This window comes from Globicephala melas, chromosome 1 (assembly GCF_963455315.2).
Source record: "Globicephala melas chromosome 1, mGloMel1.2, whole genome shotgun sequence".
NCBI lineage: Eukaryota > Metazoa > Chordata > Mammalia > Artiodactyla > Delphinidae > Globicephala > Globicephala melas.
The window spans coordinates 60,713,345-60,733,172 of record NC_083314.1 but is presented as its reverse complement, the minus strand read 5'-3'; the positions used below and the strand labels follow the sequence as shown (position 1 = coordinate 60,733,172).

Sequence of the window (19,828 nt, the reverse complement as noted above, 5' to 3'; positions counted from 1 at the left end):
GGGTGCAGGTATCCTTTTGAACCATGTTTTTCTCTGGATATATGCCCAGGAGTGGGATTGCAGTATCATATGGTAGCTCTATTTTTAGTTTTTTAAGGAACCTCCATACTGTTCTCCATAGTGGCTGTACCAATTTACATTCCCACCAACAGTAGGAGAATTTCCTTCTCTCCACACCCTCTCTAGCATTTATTGCTTACGGATTTTTTGATGATGGCCATTCTGACTGGTGTGAGGTGATACCTCACTGTAGTTTTGATTTGCATTTCTCTAATGATTAGCAATGCTGAACATCTTTTCATGTGCCTCTTGGCCATTTGTATGTCTCCTTTGGAGAAATGTCTATTTAGTTCTTTTGCCTATTTTTCGATTGGGTTGTTTGTTTTTTTGATATTGAGCTGCATGAGCTGCTTGTATATTTTGGAGACTAATCCTTTGTCAGTCACATCATTTGCAAATATTTTCTCCCATTCTGTGAGTTCTGTTCATTTTGTTTATGGTTTCCTTTGCTGTGCAAAAGCTTTTGAGTTTAATTAGGTCCCATTTGTTTAATTTTGTTTTTATTTCCATTACTCTTGGAGACAGGTCAAAAAAGATATTGCTGTGATTTATGTCAGAAAGTGTTCTGCCTATGTTTTCCTCTAAGAGTTTTATAGTGTCCAGTCTCACATTTGGGTCTTTAATCCATTTTGAGTCTATTTTTGTTTATGGTGTTAGGGAGTGTCCTAATTTCATTTTTTTACATGTAGCTGTCTAGTTTTACCAGCACCATTTATTGAAAAGACTGTCTTTCCTCCATTGTATAGTCTTGCCTCCTTCATTGTAGATTAATTGACCATAGGTGCATGGGTTTATTTCTGGGCTTTCTAACCTGTTCCATTGATCTATATTTCTGTTTTTGTGCCAGTAGCATACTGTTTTGATGACTATACCTTTGTAGTATAGTCTGAAGTCCTGATTCCTCCAGCTCCGTTTTCCTCTCTCAAGACTGCTTTGGCTATTTGGGATCTTTTGTGTCTCCATACAGATTTTAAGATTTTTTGTTCTAGTTCCATGAAAAATGCCATTGGTAGTTTGATAGGGATTGCATTGAATCTGTAGATTGCCCTGGGTAGTATAGTCATTTTCACAGTGTTGATTCTCCCCATCCAAGAACATGATATATCTCTCCATCTGTTTGCGTTATCTTCAATTTCTTTTGTCAGCATCTTATAGTTTTCGGAGTACAGGTCTTTTGTCTCCTTAGGTAAGTTTATTCCTAGGTATTTTATTCTTTTTGGTTTGATGGTAAATGGGATTGTTTTTTGAATTTCTCTTTCTGATCTTTCATTGTTACTGTATAGGAATGCAAGAGATTTCTGTGCATTTTTTTGGTATCATGCAACTTTACCAAATTCATTGATTAGCTCTAGTAATCAGTTTTCTGGTGACCTCTTTAGGATTATCTATGTATAGTATGATGTCATCTGCAAACAGTGACAGTTTTACTTCTTCTTTTCCAATCTGTATTCCTTTTATTTCTTTTTCTTTTCTGATTGCCATGGCTAGGACTTCCAAAACTATGTTGAATAATAGCGGTGAGAGTGGACATCCTTGTCTTGTTCCTAATCTTAGAGGAAATGCTTTCAGTTTTTCACCATTGAGTATGATGTTAGCTGTATGTTTGTCATCTATGGCCTTTATTATGTTGAGGTAGTTTCGCTCTGTGCCCCCTTTCTGGAGAGTTTTTATCATAAATTGGTGTTGCATTTTGTCAAAAGCTTTTTCTGCATCTTTTGAGATGATCATATGGTTTTTATTCTTTAATTTGTTGATGTGGTGTGTCACATTGATTGATTTGCAGATACTGAAAAATTCTTGCATCCCTGGGATAAATCCCACTTGATCATTTGTATGATCCTTTTAATGTATTGTTGGATTCGGATTGCTGGTATTTTGTTGAGGATTTTTGTGTTCATCAGTGATATTGGCCTGTAGTTTTCTTTTTTTGTGGTATCTTTGTCTGGTTTTGGTATCAGGGTGATGGTGGCCTCGTAGAATGAGTTTGGGAGTTTTCCTTCCTCGGCAATTTTTTTGGACAAGTTTTGAGAAGGATAGGTGTTAGCTCTTCTCTAAATATTTGATAGAATTGTCCTGTGAAGCCACAGTTTCAATTTCAGTACTTGTGATTGGTCTGTTCATATTTTCTACTTCTTCCTGGTTCAGTCTTGGGAGAGTGTACCGTTTTAAGCATTTGCCCATTTCTTCCAGGTTGTCCATTGTATTGGCATACAGTTGCTTGTAGTAGTCTCTTATGCTTCTTTGTATATTTGTGGTGTCAGTTGTAACTTCTCCTTTTTCATTTTATTGACTTGAGTCCTCTCTCTTTTTTTCTTAATGAGGCTGGCTAAAGGTTTATCAATTTTGTTTATCTTTTTAAAGAACCAGCTTTTAGTTTCATTGATCTTTGCTATTGTTTTCTTTGTCTCTATTTCATTTATTTCTGCTCTGATCTTTATGCTTTTTTCCCTTCCACTAACTTTAGGTTTTGCTTGTTCTTCTTTCTCTAGTTGCTTTAGGTGTAAGGCTAGGTTATTTATTTGAGATTTTTCTTGTTTCCTGAGATAAGCTTGTATTGCTATAAACTTCCCTCTTAGAACTGCTTTTGTTGCATCCCATAGGTTTTGGATCATTGTGCTTTCGTTTTCATTTGTCTCTAGGAATTTTTTGATTTCCTGTTCGATTTCTTCAGTGACCCATTGGTTGTTTAGTAGCATAGTGTTTAGTCTCCACGTGTTTGTGATTTTTATAGTTTTTTTTCATTATTTTTAATCTTATAGTGTTATGGTCAGAAATGATGCTTGATATGATTTCAATTTTCTTAAATTTACTGAGGCTCGCTTTGTGGCGCAGCATTTGGTCAGGCCTGGAGAATGTTCCATGTGCACAAGAGAAGAATGTGTATTCTGCTGCTTTTGGTTGGAATGCTCTATAAATATCAATTAAGTATAAGTCTGTCTGGTCCTCGAGGGTCATTTAAGGCCTGTGTTTCCGTATTGATTTTCTGTCTGGATGATCTGTCCATTGATGAAAGTGGGGTGTTAAAGTCCCGCACTATTCTTGTGTTACTGTTGATTTCTCCCTTTATGACTTTTAGTACTTGCCTTATGTATTTGAGGTGCTCCTATGTTTGGTGCATATATGTTTACAATTGTTATATCTTCTTCTTGGATTGATCCCTTGATCATTATGTAATGTCCTTCTTTGTCTCTTATAACAGTCTTTATCTAAAAGTCTATTTTGTCTAATATGAGAATTGCTACTCCAGCTTTCTTTTGATTTCCATTTGCATGGAATACCTTTTTTCCATCCCCTCACTTTCAGTCTGTATGTGTCCCTAGGGCTGAAATGGGTCTCTTGTAGACAGCATATATATGGGTTTTATTTTTGTATCCATTCAGCCAGTCTGTGTCTTTTGGTTGGAGCATTTAATCCATTTACATTTAAGGTGATTATTAATATGTATGTTCCTGTTGCCATTTTCTTAATTGTTTTGGGTTTGTTTTTGTAGGTCTTTTTTCTTCCCTTCCTCTTTTGTTCTCTTGTGGTTTGATGATCCTCTTCAGTGTTGTGTTTGGGTTGCTTTTTCTTTTTTGCATGTGTATCTCTTGTAGTTTTTGGGTTTGCTGTTCCCATGAGGTTTTAATATAGTAGTCTATATATGTACAAGGTTGTTCTAAGTTGCTGGTCTCTCTCCCACCTAGAGAAGTTCCTTTAGCATTTGTTGCAAAGCTGGTCTGGTGGTGCTGAATTTTCTTTGCTTTTGCTTGTCTGTAAGGCTTTTTATTTCTCCATCCAATCTGAATGAGAGCCTGCTGGGTTGAGTATTCTTGGTTGTAGGATCTTCCCTTTCATCATAAATATATGATGCCACTCCCTTCTGGCCTGCGGAGTTTCTGCTGAGAAATCAGCTGTTAACCTTATGGGAGTTCCCTTGTATGTTATTTGTTGTTTTTCCCTTGTTCCTTTTAATATTTTTCTTTGTCTTTACTTTTTGTCAATTTGATTACTGTGTGTCTTGGCATGTACCTTCTTGGTTTATCCTGCCTGGGACTCTGCGCTTCCTGGACTTGGGTGACTGTTTCCTTTCGCATGTTAAGAACGTTTTCAGCAATTATCTCTTTGAATATTTTCTAAGGTTCTTTCTCTCTCTCTTCTCCTCTGGGACCCCTATACTGTGAATGTTGGTGCATTTAATGTCCCAGAGGTCTCTTAGGCTGTCTTCATTTCTTTTCATTCTTTTTTCTTTATTCTGTTCCATGGCAGTGATTTCCACCATTCTGTCTTCCAGGTCACTTATCTGTTCTTCTGCTTCAGTTATTCTGCTATTGATTCCTTCTAGCATATTTTTCATTTCAGTTACTTTATTGTTTTATTGTTCATCTTTATTTGTTTGTTCTTTAGTTCTTCTAGGTCTTTGTTAAACATTTCTTGCATCTTCTTGATCCTTGCCTCCATTCTTTATCCAAGATCCTGGATCATCTTCACTATCATTCTTCTGAATTCTTTTTCTGGAAGGTTGCCTATCTCCACTTGACTTAGTTGTTTTTCTGGGGTTTTATCTTGTTCCTTCATCTGGGACATATACCTCTGCCATTTCATTTTGTCTAATTTTCTGTGATTGTGGTTTCTGTTCCACAGGCTGCAGGACTGTAGTCCTTGCTTCTGCTGTCTGCCCTCTGGTGGATGAGGCTGTCTTCAGCTTTTTAAGTTAGATGCTTAAATAATTGATTTTAGATCATTCTTTTCTAATATAATTTCATACTATAAATTTCTCTCTAAGCACTGTTTTAGCTGCATCTCACAAATTTTGATACATTGTATTTTCATTTTAATTCAGTTCAGTATATTTTCTTATTCCTCCATGATTTTTTTCTTTGACCTGTTGATTATATAGAAGTGTGTTTAATTTTCAAATATTGGAGATTTTCTGGATGTCTGTTATTGATTTATAACTTAATTCCATTGTAGTCAGAGAACATATTCTATATTATCTTCATGATTTTAAATATATTGGGACTTGTTTTATGGCCCAGCATATAGTCCATCTTGATGGATGTTCCTTGTATATTTGAAAAGCATGTATATTAAGCAGTGGCTGTGTGGAGTGCTGTATAGCTATCAGTTTAGATCAGATTGGTTGATAGTACTGTTTACGTTCTAACCTTACTGATTTTGTCTACTTCTATAAGTTACTGAGAGAGATGTGTTAATTATAATTTGAATTTAACTATCCATTCAACCAGCTTTTTTATAATTTATTTAAAACATCAAAAAATAAAATATGCATAGAGAAACAAAATAAAATATGAAACAAACAAAAATGTATAGCTCAATGAATTATTACAAAATGATTGTATAACCACCACCCAGGTCAAGGAATAGAATGTTGTTAGCATCTCAAAGTTCCCTTATGCTTTCTTCCAGTTATTGCTTCTTGTATTCCTCCTTCACAAAGGTGACCAGTATCCTGATTTTATAGTGTCACTTCCTTGGTTTTCTTCAGAGTTTTTTTCTTTCAGTTTTGTTGAGATACAATTGACATAACAGTACTGTATAAGTTTAAGGCATATAGCATAATGACTTGACTTATATACATCTTGAATTAATTGCCACAATAAGTAGAGTTAACATGTATCATCTCATTTAGATCCAAAAAAAAAAATCAAAGGAAGAAAAATATATTTTTTCCTTTGTGATGAGAACTTTTAGGATTTACTCTCTTAACAACTTTCAGATACACAATACAGCAGTGTTAACTATAGTTATCATGTTGTACATTACATCCCCAACACTTATTTATCTTATAACTGGAAATTTGTAACTTCTACCCACATTCATCCAGTTTTCATACCTCCCAACCGCTATCTCTGTTAACTCCAAATCTGATCTCTTTTTCTGTGAGGTTTTATTTGTTGTTGTTGTTTGTTTGTCTTTTAAGATTCCACATATAAGTGAGATAATACGGTATTTGTCTTTCTCTGTCTGACTTACTTCACTTAGCATAATGTCCTCAAGGTCAACCATGTTGTCATAAATGGAAGGGTTTCCTTTTTTATGGCTGAATAGTATTCCTGTGTGTGTGTGTGTGTGTGTGTGTGTGTGTGTGTGTGTGTGTGTTTCAATATCATGCTGAGTTCAGTTTGCTGGCTTTTTCTTTTTGGGGGGGTGGATTTTTGCATCAATGTTCATAAGGGATATTGGCCTCTAGTTTTTTTTAATGGTTTCTTTGTTCTCATAGAATGAGTTAGGAAGTCTTCCCTCTTCAATTTTTGGAAAAGTTTGTGAAGGATTAGTTTTTCTTTAAATGTTTGGTAGAATTCCAGTGAATCTATCATGTCCAGGGCTTTTCTTTGTGGAGATATTTTTGATCACTGATTCAACCTCCTTACTAGTTATAGGTCTATTCAGATTTTCTATTTCTTTGTAATTTAGTCTTGGTAAAGGACTACCAAACGTTGTGTGTCTAGAAATTTGTCCATTTAAAACTAGGTTATCTGACTATTTGGCATATAATTGTTCATAGAACTCTCTTGTCCTTTTTATTTCTGTAGGATTGGTAGTAATGCCCCCACTTTCATATCTGATTTCAGTAATTCCTGTTGTCTCTCGTGTTTTCTTAGTTCATTTGGCTAAAGGTTTGTTGATCTTATTGATCTTTTTTTGTTGTTGATCTTTTTGTTGCTCTTTTTTTCATAGATCTTGTTGATCTGTTTTGTTTAATTGATTTTTTTCTATTCCCTATTTTATTTATCTCTGCTCTAACATTTATTATTAGTATTTTTCTACTACTAGCTTTGGGTTTAGTTCTTTTTTTCCCTAGTTCCTTAAGTTGTAAAGTTAGGTTGTTGGTTTTAGATCTTTCTTTCATCCTTCCTTCCTTCCTTCCTTCCTTCCTTCCTTCCTTCCTTCCTTCCTTCCTTCCTTCCTCTGTCCCTCCATCCCTCCCTCCCTCCCTTCCTTCCTTTCATTTTTGGCTGCGTTGGGTCTTAGTTGCAACATGCGGGATCTTTCGTTGCTGCGTGTGGGCTCTTCATTGTGGCATGTGGGCTTCTCTCTAGTTGTGGCACACAGGCTCTGTAGTTGTGGTGAGCGGACTCTGTAGTTGTGGCGCGTGAGCTCCAGAGCACGTGGGTTTAGTAGTTGTGGTGCACAGGCTGTCTCTAGTTGTGGTGTTCAGGCTCTGTAGTTGTGGCACACAGGCTCCAGAGCGTGTGGGCTCTGTAGTTGTGACACGTGGGCTCTGAAGTTGTGGCGTGCAGGCTCAGTAATTGTGGCGTGCGGGCTTAGTTGCCCTGCGGCATGTGGGATCTTAGTTCCCCAACCAGGGATAGAACCTGTGTCCCTTGCATTGGAAGGCAGATTCTTAACCACTAGACCACCAGGGAAGTACTGTTTCTTGTTTCTTAATGTAAGCATTTATAGCTGTAAATTTCCCCCAGGACTGCCTTTGCTGCATCTCATAAATTTTGGTATGTTGTGTTTTCATTTTCATTCATCTCTAAATATTTTCTAATTTCCCTTGTGATTTCTTCTTTAATTCATTGGTTGTTTAACAGTGTGTTGTTTAATTTCCATAATTTTGTGAACTTTCCAGTATTCTTTATGTTATTCATTTTTAACTTAATTGCTTTGTGGTCGTAGAAGATGTTCTGTATGATATATGTATCTTTTAAAATCTACTGAGACTTAATTCATGGCCTAACATATGGGCTATCTTGGAAAATGTCTCATGTGCATTTGAGAAGAATGTTTAAGCTGTTGTTGGTTGGAGTGTTCTGTATGTCTATTAAATCTCATTTGTTTATTGTGTTAAGTCATCTGTTTCCTTACTTTCTGTCTGGTTGTTCCATTCATTATTGTAAGTGGCGTATTAAAGTCTGCAACTATAACAGAACTGCCTGTTCCTGCCTTCAGTTCTGTCAGTTTTTGCTTCGTATATTTCGATGTTCTGTCATTGTGTGCATAAATGTTTATAATAGTTATATCTCTTGCTGTATTGAAACTTTCATTAATATATAATGTACTTCTTTGTCTTTTGTAAACTTTTTTGCTTAAAGTCTGTTTTGTCTGATATAAGTATAGCCATTCCTCCTCTCTTTTTATTACCATTTGCATGAAATATCTTTTTCCATCCTTTTACTTTCGACCTGTTTGTCTTTGGCTCTCAAGTGAGTCTCTTGTAGACAGTATGTAGTTGGACCATGTTTGTTTACCCATTCTGCCAAGTTTTGTCTTTTTTTTTTTTTTTTTTTTTTTTTTGCCGTACACGGACCTCTCACTGTTGTGGTCTCTCCCGTTGTGGAGCACAGGCTCCAGACACGCAGGCTCAGTGGCCATGGCTCACGGGCCTAGCCACTCCACGGCATGTGGGATCTTCTCGGACCAGGGCACGAACCCATGTCCCCTGCATCGGTAGGCGGACTCTCAACTACTGCGCCACCAGGGAAGCCCCAGTTTTTGTCTTTTGATTGGAGAGTTTAATCTATTTACATTTAAAGTAATTACTGATCAGGAGGAACTTATTTTTGTCATTGTGTTATTTGTTTTCTATATGCCCTACAACTTTTTTGCCCCTCATTTTTGTCTTTTGTGTTTAGTTGATTTTTTAGTGGTGAATTATTTAAAAACCTTCACAGTTCCTTTGGTGCTTTTCTATAGCTATTTTCTTTGTGTTTACCTTGGGAATTATGTTTAACATCCTAAGTTGAATGTATAGCAGCTTATCTTCAGTAACATGTAAAAACTATGTTCCTTTACAGCTCTTGTTGTCACCTCTTTTGGCTGCTGATGCCATAAAATTACACCGTTATACATTGTGTGCCTGAAAATATAAACTAAGAATTCTTTTAAATGCATTAGTCTCCTAAGTTCTGTAGAAAACAAAATTTGGAGTTACAAACCAAAGTTATAATAATACAAGCTCTTAGACTAATAATTGCTTTTTTTCTTTAAATGTATTAGTCTCTAAAATCGTGTAGAAAACAAAAATACAATTATAAACCATTGTTACAATAAAACTAGTTTTCATAATTGCCTAGGTATTTACCTTTATTGAGATCTTTGTTCTTCCATATGGCTTTGAGGTATTGTTTAGTATCTTTTCATGCCACCTTGCAGGACTCTCTTGAGCATTTTTTGTGGGGCAGGTCTAGTAGTCATGAACTCCCTCAGCTTTTGTTTATCTCTAGGTGTTTTGATTTATTCCTCACTTTTGAAGGACAGTTTTGCTGAATATGACTCTTGGCTGGCAGTTTTTTTCATTTAGCACTTTGAATATATCGGCCTACTGTCTTCTGGCCTTCAAAGTTTCTGATAAGAAATCTCATTGAGGATATTATTGAGGATACCCTGTATGTGATGATTAGCTTCTCTCTTGCTGCTTTCAATATTTGCTCTTTGTTTTTGGCTTTTGAAAGTTTGGTGTGGGTTTCTTTGAATTCACTTTACTTGGAGTTTGTTGGGCTTCTTGGATGTTTATAATCATGTATTTCATGAAATTTGGGAAGTTCTCAGCCATTATTTTTTCAAATATTTTCTCTTTCCCTTTCTCTCTGTTCCTTCTGGGATACCCACAATGCATATGTCGGTGTATTTGCTGGTATTGGAAAGGTTCCTTAGACTGTGTTCGCTTTTCTTCAATCTTTTTTTCTTTGTTTCCCAGCATTGATAATTTCCATTGTCTTATATTTAAATCCACTGATTCTTTCTTCTACCTGCTTAAATCCACCTTTGAATCCTTTTTACCACCCTAGCTCCCATAAGCTCTGTGCAGGCTGTTCCAGGAACACTGCCTAGCTGCCTTCCAGGTGGCTGGAGATGGGTGATGGGTAGCCATTACTGTGTAAGAGCTGAAATTGACTAAAACCAACCACAATTTATTGTCCAAGCCTTCTCCTCAAAGTTGCAAGCCTTCAACAGACCCCAGAGTTCCAAAATAGTTTTATCAGATAGATTCTGCCAGTCCAGTTATTGTCTAGGTGAGGAGACAGATTCCTGGTGCTTTCTACTCTGCCACTTTCTCAGAATTTTCATCATCTTTTACTTTCATTGTTTCTGTTAAGAAATCAGTTTTATGATAGTTGGTGCATCTTTGAAAGCAATCTATTTTTTCCCACCTGGCTTTTTGTACTCAGTATTTTACTGTGATGTAATTAAATGTCCATTTCTTTTTATTATCTTTTTAGAACTTTTACGGCTTCATGAACCTTTACCTCAGTGTCTTCCATTAGTTTTGGAGAGGTCTTAGCGGTTATTTCTTACATTATTTTTCTCCTCTCCTTCTGGGACTCTAATTAATATGATAGACAGTCTCACTTGATACTTTATATCTCTTACCCTATTTTCTGTGTGCTTTAGTTCTTTAATTTCTTTACATTTAATTCTAGGTATTATCTTCTGGCTTCTTCCAGTTCATTTGCTCTTCAGCTGTGTCTTATATAACGTTGAACCTATCCACATTGAATTCTTAATTTCAGTTGTGTTTTTAGTTTTAGAGTTTTCATTTAGTACTTTAAAAAGTAGTTTCCAGTTTTCTGCTGAAAGATCCCTATACTATCTTTTATCTCCCTGAAAATGGTCAGCATGTGTCTGTTAAATCCATTTTCTGAAGGCCCCAATAGTTCTGTTTATAGTGTCTTTTGGTTTTTCTGGTTTTCATTCATTGTGTCTCGTTCCCTTGTTTACCTGCCTATTTTTTTTAAAATAAATTTATTTATTTTATTTACTTGTTTTTGGCTGCGTTGGGTTTGTTGCTGCACGCGGGCTTTCTCTAGTTGCGGTGACCAGGGGCTACTCTTTGTTGCAGTGCATGGGCTTCTCATTGTGGTGACTTCTCTTGTTGCCGAGCATGGGTTCCAGGCACGCGGGCTTCAGTAGTTGTAGCACGCGGGCTTCAGAGCACAGGCTCGGTAGTTGTGGCGCATGGGCTTAGTTGCTCCGCGGCATGTGGGATCTTCCCGGACCAGGGCTTGAACCCATGTCCCCTGCATTGGCAGGTGGATTCTTAACCACTGTGCTACCAGGGAAGCCCCTACCTATTTTTATTTTGTGCTAGGTGTTGCATTTGCAGAAAGCTATGTTGGAATAATTTGAAGCCTAGAATCTTCCATAGATAATTTATATTTACTTCTGGCAAGTGGTTGGAAGTACCAGCACTGAGGGTAATTTCAAGGTGATTGGTAGCTAAGTTACTCCTGGTTTACTCTCTCTCCTGGTGCACAGCTCTTCAAGACCAAACCCAAAGATAAGGAGGATCCATCACTTGTTCCACTCCTTATGTCCTAGTCTCCTTGCCCCTACCAAGATTCAGGAAGCCTTCAGAAGTGCTTGCTAGACCCTTAGTCTCTTCTTTTGGAATCATCAAAACCTTCCCAGAAAAAGCACCCCAAACACCCAGATCACTTCCCCAGACTCTGTCTTCTTCCCTATCCTGACTTTATAATTCCTCACCACTTCGTTGCATCTCTGATGCTTTCAAGTAGATAATTATATTTTGTCCAGATTTTCTGTTTGTCCTCAGGATGAGGGTTGGTTCAGATTATTTGGCTTGCTATTAATGGAAGCAAAAATGCCCTCCTATCAACTTTTGCGATGCCCTCTATCATAGTCACAAATGGCCTTTTCATGCTTTTTATGATGTTTAAGCTTTTGACTAATAAGAGTAATGACCTTATTTAGCCTCCTTCCCTGCCTTTTTTATTTTCTTTGCATTTTTTGTTCAGCTTTCACATTTTCTTTTTTTATTTGGCATCTTTTCTCGAGTTATATCAAAGCTGAATGCAAAAGAAAAAAATTGTGTTGTGAATATGTCTATATATGCAGGGTAAAATTTGTTTTCATTCTTCCTGTCTTCCTCATAAAAAGAGTAGTTTGTTGGGCCTTAGAAATTTTTTGTTTGGGGATTTAGTATTAGAAGATACTATAATATTTAGTAATTTAGGTAAAACGCTTGAGCTGTACATTTTTTAAAAACTTGTCTTTTGATTATTCATATATATATATAATTTTAAAAATTATCATTAGACATGTATATTCATAGTGGGTAATTAATAAAAATCTTTCAATTTATTTTCATCTGAATTATTTCATGGAACTCATGATTCTGTTTTCTGGAGTTATGTTTATCCTAAAGCTAACTTAGGAAGGAGGGAAGAATGTTGGCCTCTAGGAAGAACATCAGAGAACTTGATTTAAGGTAGATAAGCCAATCAACCAATGGGCAATATCTCCAAAAATCACTAATAAGTTTCTACATAGAAATGTCTTATTTTCTAAACAAGCAAGTAAAACTTTACTCAATTATCATGGGATTGGGGGATTAAAGTAAGAAATAAAGGAATGTGTCAAATCGTGAGGTCCATTGAGGATCAAACTTGAGGTTGCTTCTATTTCAACATTTTCATAAATATTCCTCCAGAGGAATTACAGGTGAAATTGAGAAATTTGTAGATAATGCAAAATCCATCTGAAAAGTAAAAATTCTGAGCTGATGGAAAAATGCAGGAAAATCCAACCAAATCTTATGAATTGTCACAAAAGTGGTAGATGACTAAGCATACAGTGAAAAGCAACCCAAATTGTGTTTATGATCGTGGGCTCCAACTTGCCATTTGCCACCTAGAAACTCAGGGCCAAATTAATTTTTGAGTGAGGTTTCTGGTGAAAAATCACAGATATTTGGTGGTCTGACAAATAGATTGCCAGTGGCTTTGTAAAATCTAACCTTTCAGACGTGGAAAAGGGATGAGCTGTTGGCATGGGAGGGTATCTTAAAAAGCTCTTGTGACGTTGATTTGGAACTGACCCCAGACACTAATGAAAGAGTAATCCTCCCTAAATCACCCCAAAGCTAGTAATCCCTAGGGCTGCATGTTGGTGATTAAAAAAGAAAGGTAGGAGCAGCTGTCTTTTTGTTCAGTTTAATTATGACCCAGTACCTGGGTGAGTGTTAATTTCCTGGTGGCACTGTAGGTGGGTGGAGAAAGGTGTTAGGTTTCTGCACGCTGCAAGGACTGAATGTGCAGACATGAATTCTGCCTGGTGTATGGCCAGGGATGTGGACACTGTTCAGGGGAGCTCAAGCTCATGAGCTCAGGTTGCGTGGCATTCAATTTCTGCCCTTTAAGTCTGAGACATGGGCTGCCGTGTGCCAGAGGACACAGCAGTGCTATCAGGTATCAGCTAGACTGCACACCTTAATTAGTAGCCCCCCACCTCCAGCAGGGCAGCTGCTGGGCCTGTGGGGTATAACTCCATTAAGTCATCAGGAAGAAGAGGAACATTTAGCCCCCTTAATCCCTTTAGCAGCATTCAGCACCAGAGGTCACAGAACTGGGCATCTGCTTTCTCAAGTTCCCAGTTCCGAATATTCAAGTGGTGTCTAAGGGTGTGTTCACAGACAGCCTGTGAGCTACTGGCTGTTCTTGGAAGTTAATGCCCCAGCTCCTGGTGAATGTGGAATGCCATTCCTCCCAACTCGTCTCCTCTGTGTTTTCTCTATTTGAGAATGGTCCTATGGTCTGCCCAGTCATCCAGCCAGATGCTTGATATCATTGCATATGCCTTCTACCTCCTAAATAGCTCTCGCATCTACTGCATCTTCTCCTTTTCCATTGCACCTGCCTTGTTCTCCTTCACCACCCCTCTTGAGGGTTTCTGCAGCATTCTCCCTGCCTGCCTGCAATCCCATCACTTTTCTGTCCAGCTTCCACATTGCCACCAAAGCACTCTTCCTAAAGTGTCAATCTCCTCAGGTTGTCTACTTGCTTAAAGTTACACAGTGGCTCCTAATCACCTATAGCTGCTTTTGCTAATCTTCAATCATCTTCTTACCATCTTTGTGATGTTCAAATTTTACCTTCACTATTGCTTTATTATTATTTTAATTTAAACCACATCTCTCCTTTTAGTTTTACTTGTCCTCGGAAATACTATCCTTAAAGGCATGGGTTTCACATGCTACTTACAGTTCTCTGCTGTAACTACTATAATAATTAGTGTTAGGCTGCGTGCCACCTAAAATTGTTTCCTTGTGGGAAATACTGAGTATCCAAAGCCATTTATCATTTCCTCTCTAGTCTAATATTCCACAGGCTTGACTCCTTGTTATTGTTTGAACATATACAACCTTCCAAAACTGAGTCAAGAAGAAACAGACAATTTGAACAGACCAATCGCTAGTAGTAAAATTGAATTTGTAATAAAAGCTCCCAGCAAACAAAAGTTCAGGACTGGATGGTTTCACAGGGGAATAATACCAAATATATAAAGGAGAACTAATACCTGTCCTTCTCAAACTATTCCAAAAAATTGAAAAGGAGGGAACACTCCCAAATTCGTTCTGTGAGACCACCAATACCATGATACCAAAACCAGACAAAGATGCTACAAAAAGATATCTTTGATGAATATAGGTGCAAAAATCCTCAACAAAATATTAGCAAACCAAATCCAGCAATATATAAAAAGGATCATATGCCATGATCAAGTTGAATTTATTCCAGGGACACAAGGATGGTTCATTCACAAATCAATCAATATGATACACCACATTAATAAAAGGAAGAATAAAGATCATATGATCATTTCAATAGATGCAGAAAAAGCATGTGACAAGATTCAACATCCATGATAGAATCTTTCCAGAAAGTGAGTATGGAAGGAACATATCTTAACATAATAAAGACCATTTATGACAAACCCACAGCTAACATCATTCTCAATGGTGAAAAGCTGAAAGGCTTTCCTCTAAATTCAGGAATGAGACAAGGACGCCTACTCTTACCAATTTAACATAGTATTGGAAGTCCTAGCTACAGCAGTCAGCCAAGAAAAAGAAAAGGCATCCAAATTAGAAAGGAAGAAGTAGAACTGTCACTACTCACAGATGACTTAATACTTTATATAGAAAACCCTAAAGTCTCCACCCCAAAACTATTAGAATAAATGAATTCAGCAAAGTTTCAGGATACAGGATTAATATACAGAAATCTGTTGCTTTTCTGTACACTAGTAATGAACTATCAGAAAGAGAATGTAAAGAAAAAAATCGCATTTAAAACCACATCAAAACAATAAAATACCTAGGAATAAATTTAACCAAGGAGGTAAAAGACCTATATTCTAAAAACTATAAAAAAATTGATGAAATTGAAGATGATGCAGAGAAATGAAAAGATGTCTCAGGCTTTTTGATTGGAAAAATTAATATTGTTAAAATGGCTATACTATCCAAAGCAATTGCTATCAAAATACCCATGACATCTTTCACGGAAGTAGAACAAATAATCCTAAAATTCATACGAACCCCCCCCCCACACACAAAAGGAGTTATAACCCTCCCACACTTCAGACTATACTACAAAGCTACAGTAATCAAAACAGCATGGTACTGGAGCCAAAGCAGGCACATAGATCAATGGAACAGAATAGAGAACCCAGAAATAAACCCATGTACCTATGGTCAATTAATCTCTGACAAAGGAGGCAAGAATGGAGAAAAGGCAGTCTCTTCAATAAATGGTGCTGGGAAAATTAGATACCTACATGTAAAACAATGAGATTAGAATATTTCTTCACACCATATGCAAAAATAAACTCCAAATGGATTAAAGACCTAAATGTAAGACCTGAAATCATAAAACTCCTAGAAGAGAACATAGAACAAACACTCTTTGACATAAATCATAGCAATATTTTTTGCAATCTGTCTCCAAGGCAAAATAAATAAAAGCAAAATAAACAAATGGGACCTAATTAAACTTAAAAGCTTTTGCATATCCAAGGAAGCCATCAACAAAAGAAAAAGACAACCTGCGGAACTGGAGAAAATATTTGCAAATGATGTGACTGACAAGGGGTTAATATCCAAAATATATAAACAGCTCATGTAATACAACATCAAAAAAATTACCCAATCAAAAAAAAAATGGGCAGAAGATCTGAGTAGACATTTTTCCAAAGAAGACATACACATGGCTAATAGGCACATGAAAAGATGCTCAAGATTGTGACTCATCAGAGTAAAGCAAATCAAAACAAGGAGAGATCACCTCACACCTGTCAGAATGGCTATTGTGAAAAAGCCTCCAAATAATGTTGGCAAGGATGTGGAGAAAAGGGAACCCTCATACACTATTGGTCGGAATATAAATTGGTGCAGCCATTATGGAAAACAGTATGGGAGTTCCTCAAAAAACTGAAAATAGAACTACCATGTGATCCAGCAATCCCATCCTGGGATATATCCAGAACAAAAGGAAATGCTAATTTGAAAAGATATATGCACCTCAACATTCATAGCGTCACTATTTATAATTGCCAAGATATGGAAGCAACCCAAGTGTCCATCAACAGATGAATGGATAAAGAAGATATATGTATATATATATATATATATATATATATATATATACACAATGGAATATTACTCAGCCATAAAAAGAATGAAATTCTGACATTTGCAGCAATGTGGATGGACCTAGAGAATATTATACTAGTGAAATAAATCAGAGAATGACAAATGCTGTATGATATAATTTGTATGTGGAATCTAAAAAATAATAGAAATGAATGTATATAGCAAAACAGAAACAGACTTACAGATATAAAAAACAAACTATTTGTTACCAATGCGGAGAGGGAAGGGGGGAGGGGCATGTTATGGGTATGGAATTAAGAAATACAAACTACTATGTATAAAATAGATAAGCAACAAAGATACGTTGTATAGCATAGTGGAATATAGCCATTATCTTGATAACTCTTAATGGAGTATAATCTGTAAAAATACTGAATCACTATGCTGTACACCTGAAACTAATATAATATTGTAAATCAACTATACTTTAATAAAAATATGTTATGATGCCTCTAAAAGTATGTCATTAAATAAACACAATGGTTTTTTCTTAATAAACATGAATTTTTACTTCATTGCATCTGACATATTAAACAATAAATCAATCACTAATTATAAAGGACCTACTATATGCTAGCTACTTGACTTTATGGTTAAAAGTAGTAAGAGCTTATGATATTGGAGGCAAAACAATTTAGTGATTTAATCTTAACATGTAGATATGAAGCTCTATTTTAAACTATCAAAGATATGATACCGAATCACATATTGTCTAAGATTTAACTCTACAGGTAGGCATCGTGCTGTAAAGACACCTGAAGAGAGAAAAAAAACGAGTGATTTGTTTTCTAAGAAGCTTGACCAGAACCCCTACTTATAAAATATGCCAGGGACCCACATGTGAGGCTTTTAGAAAATAATTCAGAAAGTGGCAACTCACTGTCATGGAAAGCTGGAATAGCATATTATATCTGAGGAAGAGAAGACTTCCAAGAGGGGTTTTGAGCTTTTTTTTTTAATATGTAAAATAATTGGCTTGCTGCAACTAGAGAACACCCACATGCAGCAACGAAGACCCAACGCAGCCAAAAAAAAAAAAAAAAGGTCCTTTGCTAGTACGTAAAATAACAACAGTTATAGTAGTACCACCAATATATATCAGAGGGAATGCTAGATTGCTAGAGCTGGGAAACACCTTTGGCATCATTTAGTCCAAGGATTTTGAAATGTATATTTAAAGTTTATATATCTATTCTTAAAATATGAGAACACCTTCCCACCTTTTCTTTAAAAAACAAACAAAAATTTCCATGGCAGCCCATTATCTAATGTAGAAAAAAATTTCTGTGATTGAAGGATGTTCAGTGGAGCAAGAGGAAGGTGGGTTGAAGATTCCCACCTGCTAGTTTCCTGTTAACTGTCCAGCCTAGCAAGGGGATAGAGGACCACCCATGAGGTATTCCTTGATCCCTAAAAGTGCACTTGTTTATGCACTGGGATGCTGTGTACTCAGGTGGAGATTCACTGGGGGTGGGAGGGTCATTTCTTTTCTAACTCTTTCCCTGGTTCACGTCTTATTGGACAAATCATTTTTCCTTCTTTACCTAGTTTTTTCATCTACTATAATATGGAGATGATTAGGATCTCCTGATTTCATCATTAAGTTGCTGAATGAATAAATTCCTGGAGATAGATGGGTTAAAATAAAGTCTATCTATTTGGACTATAAATTGGTACTCAGCCTTCAGAACGAGAATGACCCAGACTGAAATGAATTTACCATTTACTTGTTATGTGACATGGGCAGCATATGTAATCTCTCAGAGCTGGAGTGCCCTCCTCATTTTAAAAAAAGGGGATGGCAATGATTCTTTACAAGGTTATGAATATTATATAAGGTCACTCATATAACACATAATACAGTGCCTGGTCTATAGTAAATAATCAGTATAATGTAACGGTTAAGAGAATAAACTATCCTTAGGCTCAGATACTGGCCTTATTACTCATTGTCTAGATGCCCATGGACAAGTTACTTCACCACTCTGAGTTTCAACTTTTCTCACCTAAAAAATGGATATAATTATAGCACTTACCTTATAGACTTGTTATAAGGATTAAATAAGATAATGCATATAACATAGTTAGCATATTTTGTTCTTGTCAATTAGCGCTGCTTCTAAAATTACATGTGTAATTTTAGAATGTGTAAGAAAACAATCATTATGTTTTCCCAAATATTTGTTGTCCAGAATTCTTATCTAATTATTTAAAATGATAAAAAATGGAGAAACAGCATATATGTAAGTATAAAAGATTGCTTAGATAAAACATGACCCATTCATAAGATGGAATAAGTTGCAAGCATTAAAATAACAATGTAGGAAGTTATTTGATGATATGGGAAAATATTCTTTATACATTGTTAAAAATAATAAATCTTATTAGTATTTTATTTACTCATATGTTTAAAAACTTATTTTAAGGAAAAACCCAGCATTCATCTGTCCCTCTCTCCAAAAGTAGTCACTTTCCTTTCTTTTTACTATTTCTTCAGCCATTTATCTCCAGATTTTTAAACATCGTATTTGTACTGCTCTTTCTTGATTTTTCAATTTTAGGCAATATTTACTGTCTTCCTACCATAGAAGATGAGAATTTAGCATCCCCTTCCTCTCACAATACAAGCTTCCCCTTCTCATCATTCAACTGTCATCATTCTACTAAATCAACATTTAATATTTACTTTTTTACAATTTTGGTTCCAGCTGAGCTGTTATATACTGTGATTACGTTTCCTTTCTTGGACAACTTGTTTTTTCCCTTGTAGTTCATAGTTGCTTCAGTTTATTTCATTTGTTTTCTTGCTTGTTTGTTTTTAATATACTCTGCTAGGCAGAATTCGAAGATGGCTCCCTGGTGGACATGCCCTGTGTAATCCCCGCCCCTTGGGTGTTGGAAGGACCTCTAAATATGAGGAGACATCACTTCTGTGATTATGCTAATTATATGGCAAAAAGGACTTTGCATATGTAATTAAGAATCCTAATCAGCTTACTCTAAGTTAATATAAGGAAGATCATCTTAGGTGGGTCTGGCCTCATCAGGTGAACACTTAAAAGAAGTTACCTAGCAACTTCTGAGCAAAAGGGCATGGGAAGTATTGTAAAATTTTTGATACCTTGTAGGTCTGAAAATGTATTTATTCTAGTCTCACACTGGATAGTTTGAATGGGTATAGAATTCTGAATGAATAATAATTTTCCATCACAATTCTGAGAGCATTAATTAATTTTCTTGTAGCTTTCAGGTTGTTATTGAGAAGGCTGATGGCATTATAATTTATGATTTATTGTATATGACCTGTTTTTTTTCTCTAAAAGGTTTTTATGTTTTTTTTCTCTTTATCACCAGTGTTTAAAGTTTCAT

General features: G+C 36.1%; 1 protein-coding gene across 1 annotated transcript in view; it reads left to right on the top strand.

The window, feature by feature from the left end:
• Window positions 1-19,828, top strand: part of SFT2D2 (SFT2 domain containing 2) — a 59,400-nt gene that overhangs the window by 25,057 nt on the left and 14,515 nt on the right. The window lies entirely within an intron of this gene.